Source organism: Sycon ciliatum, chromosome 13 (genome assembly GCF_964019385.1).
Source record: "Sycon ciliatum chromosome 13, ocSycCili1.1, whole genome shotgun sequence".
Taxonomy (NCBI): domain Eukaryota; kingdom Metazoa; phylum Porifera; class Calcarea; order Leucosolenida; family Sycettidae; genus Sycon; species Sycon ciliatum.
In genome coordinates, this window is record NC_088655.1 from 12,082,422 (window position 1) to 12,089,921 (window position 7,500).

Sequence of the window (7,500 nt, forward strand, 5' to 3'; positions counted from 1 at the left end):
CTCCAGCAGCAATTTTCTGCAACAAATCACTCAAACTGTACAAAATTCAATTTTCTAATCCAGCAGTTGTACATCGCATACCGTAAGGGAGCATTGTAACATACACAACACATACATACATACATACATACACAACACATACACAACACATATTACATACACATACACTTGGGAATATTCCCAAGTGTATGTTATAGACATGCATTCCACAAAGTACTTGGATTGACACAGAAAATCCCTACGTTTTGCCGTACGACACAAATATGTATGTTAACATAGGCGGGCCGGGTTGAGGGCAGGATTTGATAATCCAGCCCCTTGTTTATCCAGCAGAAAATGCCGTTGCAAAAGGTGCCGGATTAGAGAGGGACGACTGTAACACATGTAGTTATCACTGGTTTTACCGTCCTATTAAACACTGCTATTTTTACAAGTTTTAAACCAATATTAATTACCGTATTTCCCCGATTATAAGTCGCACTCGACTATAAGTTGCACCCCCAGTTTCACGTTTCAGCAATATTGTTTCGACATGATCACTTCAGTAGTAAGTCGTGCTCGATTGTAAGTCGCACCCCCTTTCTCACCCTTGAATCTTTGTGTAAAAAGGTGCAACTTGTATTCGGGGAAATACGGAATGCATACGGGTGGAAAAGCAAGAGAGAAACAGTGGGTCACAAGTTATTACTAACCGCCCACTGAGCCTAATAATGCCGTAAATTCTCTTTAAAATTCACTCAGCCGGTATTCGTTGTGAAGCGGCTTCTTGCCGAGTTATTCAGCTGAAGTAGTGAGTGAGGTTTCGTGGCCAGTTGTGGGAATATTGAAGTAGCACACAGTACAGTACTGGATAACAACTGCACAGTGAACTGCACAGTGAACTGCACAGTGAACTGCACAGTGAACTGCACAGTGAACTGCACAGTGAACTGCACAGTGAACTGCACAGTGAACTGCACAGTGAACTGCACAGTGAACTGCACAGTGAACTGCACAGTGAACTGCACAGTGAACTGCACAGTGAACTGCACAGTGAACTGCACAGTGAACTGCACAGTGAACTGCACAGTGAACTGCACAGTGAACTGCACAGTGAACTGCACAGTGAACTGCACAGTGAACTGCACAGTGAACTGCACAGTGAACTGCACAGTGAACTGCACAGTGAACTGCACAGTGAACTGCACAGTGAACTGCACAGTGAACTGCACAGTGAACTGCACAGTGAACTGCACAGTAAATGAACACTGAAGAGGTGGGATCATCGGAACTTGAATTCCGTCTCAAGATGAGGGATTGGGGGGTAAAATAGGTAAAACAGCCGGAGTGACAGGTAAGAACTCCCGCAACCCCCCCCCCCCACCCCCCACATACACATATGTGCACATACACACACGCACAAAAATTGAGACCAACTCATTCTTTCAGGTCTTATCACCCGTTTGTTCAATTTTCTCCGCCATTCTTCACTCTGTGGCTGTTAGTATAATATTCGGCAGCCCTCGGTGCCTGGTTGATAATGATGTAAAGTTAACTGATTACAAACATAAAATATACCAGTACACTCTTCTCATGATAGACCCGGCCAGGGCCAGATCCAGGGCTGTGGGAGGGGTGCTGAAAACACGACGGCAAAATTTCTTTTAACAGATTGATCATAGTTACACCGTGACATACCATTGTGGCAAACCCTGAGGGGTGTGTGAGCATCTATTGTACCCCCCCCCCCCTGGATCTGCCCCTGCCCGTTCACCGGCTCACATTGCCGGCATTTCCATAATGCCCTGCGAGTCCGACGCCCACTCCGTGCCGGTCCTGTGCCGAACGATACTGAACAGGTGACGGTCCACCCTCGTCTCGCCGGTGGCAAAATTATAGAAAAAACGCTTTCTCTGAACGGTGTACGAGAATGGAATTGTTGCTATGACACCGATGAGAAAGAGCAGCACCAGTACGCCGATGGCGATCAGGAGCGGGATGTAACCGTCGACGACGATCTCGTCCGCCGCCTGTACTCGCACCCTGCCGTCGTTGCTACTGCTGCTGTCTAATTGGCTGGTCGTGGACAAGCCCGTCGTTGTCGAGACGATGACCCGAGCGGTGCTGCTGACCAAATTCTCTGCAAGAACACACACACAGGACGTCACGTCAGAACACAATGGAGACGCGTGTGTTACTGACAAGTTCGCAAATCAGACCCGCTTGAAAATCGTACCACTAATACACTATGCTGTGTTCGACAAGTGGTTGGAATTCTGAGGTAAGTACGCTGGGATGAGGAATGCACTGTTTTGTTTTTACAAGATGGCCACAAACCATCGTGGCGCAAATGCCGCGCCTAAAAAGCACAGGGAGGCACATAGCGATGGCAGTCGAAGCAGTGGAGGCGGGGCACGAGCAGCTAAACTGACCAAAGGGCTCGGTATCAACACTCACTGTGCGCGCCGAACAGAAAAATACTAAGTGAAAACAAAATAAACAGGAGCATTGCAGAGAAAAACTAGAGTTTAACGCCCAAAACACAGGCGTGCCCCCCAAAATTAGTTTGAGTTACCTTTGAAAATTATCATGTTCAACTGCCTTCGTAATTGTCATACTCGTCTAACCGATGTCACTCTCAACTTGCGAGTAATCAGCTTATCTCTTCCGTAGCTCCACCTCTCCTTCCATCATGACCGAACATCAACTATACTTCAATTTCTCTAAATATCCATAGCCTGCACACTCATAGCTGCTAAAAAATGATGTATTGGGTTTTGGTGTCGTCTACAGTGTCGTCTACAGTCAAACCTCGTTAGGAAGAACACTGAAAAGTGTACTTTGAAAAGATCGCTTTAGAAGAAAAAAAATTGATTACTCTATTGGATAAATCAGTGTGTTGTCGCTGGGAGAACTCCCGGTCTTGTGAACAAAAAGTTCAAGTCGATCCCTTGGTGTTCGTCCTAAAGAGCTTCGGCGGTAGATTCACTGGACGCCACGCGTCGGTATGTCAAACTCTCGGCCATAACAGACGTCATGCAGCGCTGGGTCTGCTGGGCCTGGTATACCAGTACTCAGGAGGTGTAGACTCTATGGAGTATGGGTGTGAGTGTGAGTCAACTACAGAATCTTCACGATACAGTCGTCCCTCTCTAATCCGGCACTTTATAATCCAGCACCCTCGATAAACCAGCACAATTTTCAGTAGCCAAAATGTCCTCTTCATGCACATTGCAGCAGTAAATCAGATTTGTTAATCCAGCACCCTCCCTAATCCAGCAGATTTTCGTGGCACAAATGGAGGGACCACTGTACTAATTATCGCACTCCGCGAACCGCCAACCGGCTTCCCTTTCACACGTGCAAATGACTATGACTGATTGTAAAGGAGTACAAGATTTGATGCGCTGTATAACCGGCTTCGTCGTCGACTAGTTTTCAACTCAAGAACGGACACCGTCAAACAGAGAGGTCTGTTCCGCTTCCCAAACCGTCTTGTCCTCCGGCAGCAACAGCAAACAGCAGCAGCCCAGCGCAAGGCCAAGAGGCAAGAGCATTGTCATGGGTACACAACATTTTCGTCCGCACTGCTCTCCGTCAGACCCTAGCCTTGTGCCCCTCATTCGGCATCGACCAGGCCGGAAAGGACGCGCGCAGTCTACCTATCGCTCACCGCGCATCCAAACACTGGGCGAATGCAGCAACTAATACTTGCACCTGCGGCTCCGTTCGCGCTCCTTGCAATGCAAGGTAAGTGATGGACATTGTGCATGTACAGTATGTATGCAGCGGTGACTAGAACTTAGCGGGTGTTCAGCACACTTGACTTCTAGAGTTTCGTTTTCTGAAGAGGTGGCTTATTTGTATTCGATATTTCTGAAGACTGTATTATTGTACCACAAGGAGCGTAACGATTCCACAAAAGGCGATCGTTCAAACCAGGTAACAACAAAGAGCTAACTAAACTCAAAACCAAAACCAAAACAACAACTGCACCAGCAAGCTCTTTCCTTGCACTAACTACAAATACATCAAAAACCAAGCAGCAAAATGCAAATCCGCACGCATGTTTGCCGGAACTGAACCTCCGTAGCGCAGCTGATCATCTTCCCGCCACAGTGTCAGTAGGGCAAAGAACTATGCATGGAACTAGCAATGAATGTATGCAGCACACCAGCAAGCTGTCCCTACGCAGACGTCTAGTCTAGCGTGAGCAAGGATGAAATTGAATAGCATGAGAAACATGATAAGACACATTGACTCCTAGGATGCATGCAATGTGTACAACATTATTCACTACGAGTTACGGAATCACCTGGTTACAGAGACCACACTTCGAAGGTCCCTTGAGCGGTCGTCTTACACAGGTTTCACTGTATGCATACAGTCAGTCAGCTTGGCTAATAACGACTGCGGATATAACGACAATTCGCGAATAACGACAGAATTTCCATGCCCAGAGCAAAGTCACTGTAATACATAAAATGAGACTTCGGGTATAACGACACTTTGCGAATAACGACACCGTGTTGATGCCCCGTAGAGTGTCGTTATAAGCGAAGTTGACTGTATGCGCCGATGACCTTCACCTTCGACGCCCATCACTGGGGGCGATGATAGCGATAGCGGAAGCCATAGCAACTTGTGCTGGAGTTGCACCATTCAACAGCTTGCAAGGCAGAAGAATTCACTGCCACAATTCAGCATGGTCTACGCCACAAAGCTATAGAAGTGACTTGACTTGCAGTGCAGTTCGAAAAGTCGGCGAGCGCCTAGCGTGCCTGTCGGTGCAGATCAGCCCTTTCCCAAAGATGCTCGCCACTTTTTTTCGCAACTTCTCGTTGTTTAGGAAGAAATCGCAACCTTCGCAACTTTCTTCATTTTTTTTCTGTTTCTGGCTAGTACCAGTTCTATCGCACTTATCAATCATCCTTATTGGCGTCACGCCATCGTGGAATAAAGGAATAAAGACTATAATTTTAAAGATAAAGATTTTCGCGAACTATTTCGCGACTTTTCCGCAACCTTAGCGCACGGGGTCAAAAGGTCAAGTTACACACTCACCGACTACATGTCGGACAAATGCCAACTCGTACTCGCTCATTTCTCGCCTGCCTTCAGACTGATTTCAGAGAAACAATAGATCAACGGTAGTTGTGATAATGTGCACTGAAGTAATAGTTCCCTTTTCCTTGCACTGGAATGATGTACATATACATGTACATGTAGGATACATGCAACAGGCTACTGGCACTGTGTAAAGTGGTGGTTCGCAGCAGGAAGGGGTGTAGATCTATGAGTTTGCTGTCGATGCACTTCTGCTATTTCTGCTCCCTTTTTCGTAGGTTTTGCACAAGAACTCTACGATTCTGTGCCCAGCACTTGGACGTAGTCGGCCGATGGTGATCGAGTGCACGGCATAAGGCGGCTGCTTCAATGGGTACGGCGCACTTCAGAATCACGTCAGCGGCGGAGTGGACGACGGCACCTACAGCTGTCCGATGTAGCACGCCAAATTCTATGTTTGTCGTCAGCCGCAGTGCAATTTCACGGCCTCTCACAATGAGAACTTTACAATTATTAATATTATTATATAATATTAACCAGCACGTGACGCATCTGTGCCCAGCACTTGGACGTAGTCGGCCGATGGTGATCGAGTGCAAGGCATGCGACCTCTTTATGTACAGTACCAGGTACATTAACCAGCACGTGACGCATCTGTGCCCAGCACTTGGACGTAGTCGGCCGATGGTGATCCGAGTGCACGGCATGCGACCTCTTCATGTACAGTGCTAGGTACATTAACCAGCACGTGACGCATCTGTGCCCAGCACTTGGACGTAGTCGGTCGATGGTGATCGAGTGCAAGGCATGCGACCTCTTTATGTACAGTACCAGGTACATTAACCAGCACGTGACGCATCTGTGCCCAGCACTTGGACGTAGTCGGCCGATGGAGATCGAGTAGACGGCATGCGGCGGCTGCTTCAACGGGTACGACGCGCTTCACAATCACCTCAGCGGCAGAGTGGATGACGGCACCTACAACTGTCCGATGGAGCACGCCAAGTTCTATGTGTGTCGTCGGCCGCAGTGTAATTTCACGACCTCTTACAATGAGGACTTTTTCAACCATAAACACCACCAGCACCACCAGGTCAACCAGGTGTGACGTGAAGACTGGGCAATGTTGTCGCTAACTTGCAGGTCATTTGTTAATCCAGCTTGCCGCTTAGCCAATCGCCTCTGTCCACGCACATGCACAGCCAGTCTGGGTGCAATACCCGTGCGTGCATAGCAAGGCGCTAGGCCTATGTTGCCTTGCATTTGCTGCCTTCCTACGTGCCAGTTCGACGACAGGTACATTAACCAGCACGTGACGCATCTGTGCCCAGCACTTGGACGTAGTCGGCCGATGGTGATCGAGTGCACTGCATGCGGAGGCTGCTTCAACGGGTACGACGCGCTTCACAATCACCTCAGCTGCGGGGTGGACGACGGCACCTACAACTGTCCGATGGAGCACGCCAAGTTCTATGTGTGTCGTCAGCCGCAGTGTAATTTCACGGCCTCTCACAATGAGGACTTTTCCAACCATAAACACCACCAGCACCACTAGGTCAACCAGGTGTGACGTGAAGACTGGGCAATGCGGTCGCTAACTTGCAGGTCGTTTATTAATCCAGCTTGCCGCGTAGCCAATCGCCTCTGTCCAAGCACATGCACAGCCAGTCTCGGTGCAATACCCGTGCGTGCATAGCAAGGCGCTAGGCCTATGTTGCCTTGCATTTGCTGCCTTCCTACGTGCCAGTAACGCCACTTTTAGACTGTACAAATGTGTTCTAATGCTCACACGTACACGGTGTCCTAATATGGACTCTGAGTTCTTGTTGCAGACTACAGACAGACTGCTACCTTGAACTTGCTTGAACAGCGATACACATCCTGGTATGGCATGTGCAACGAAAGCTTCGCCAACTGTGCAGTGTACAATGTACATGTACTGCGCAGATCTACGCCGTGATACAAGTCTTCTTAAAAGTAAAATACCTGCGCATACCTGTCCCAATTTTGTAAAACCTGGCCGAACTTTTATTTCCCTGTTCTTTCGTTCTTGGACTTTTCTGGCCTCAAAAATGCCAAGGAGTAATTGCACGGGTCCCACAATGCAGGATGTACTCTTGGTTTCACGATACCTAACTATGTGTGGGAGACACGAACAAGTTAGGGTGCCAGTTTCCAATGAAAGGACTGTACCGTGCCTGTCGGTGCAGATCCTGCAGGTTGGTAAGGTTTTGAAAGTGCCGTGCGGAGTTCGAAGTGCGAGTGCGCACTGACACGTAGTCGGCCAATGGTGATCGAGTGCACGGCATGCGGCGGCTGGGTACGACGCGCTTCACAATCACCTCAGCGGCGGAGTGGACGACGGCACATGTGCATATTTTTGAAAAAACCAGGACATTGGAGTGAACTGGACCGGACAGAAATGTGACGTTCCTGGGAGTTTGCTCATCACAC

At 48.5% G+C, this 7,500-nt stretch overlaps 1 long non-coding RNA gene across 1 annotated transcript; it reads left to right on the top strand.

Moving 5' to 3' along the window:
• The first annotated feature begins 3,392 nt into the window (after nt 1-3,392).
• LOC135829797 (uncharacterized) lies at nt 3,393-7,177 on the top strand. Its single transcript, XR_010555923.1, has 2 exons — nt 3,393-3,729; nt 5,325-7,177. It is a non-coding gene; the product is annotated as an uncharacterized LOC135829797 (long non-coding RNA).
• Nucleotides 7,178-7,500: the final 323 nt, after the last annotated feature.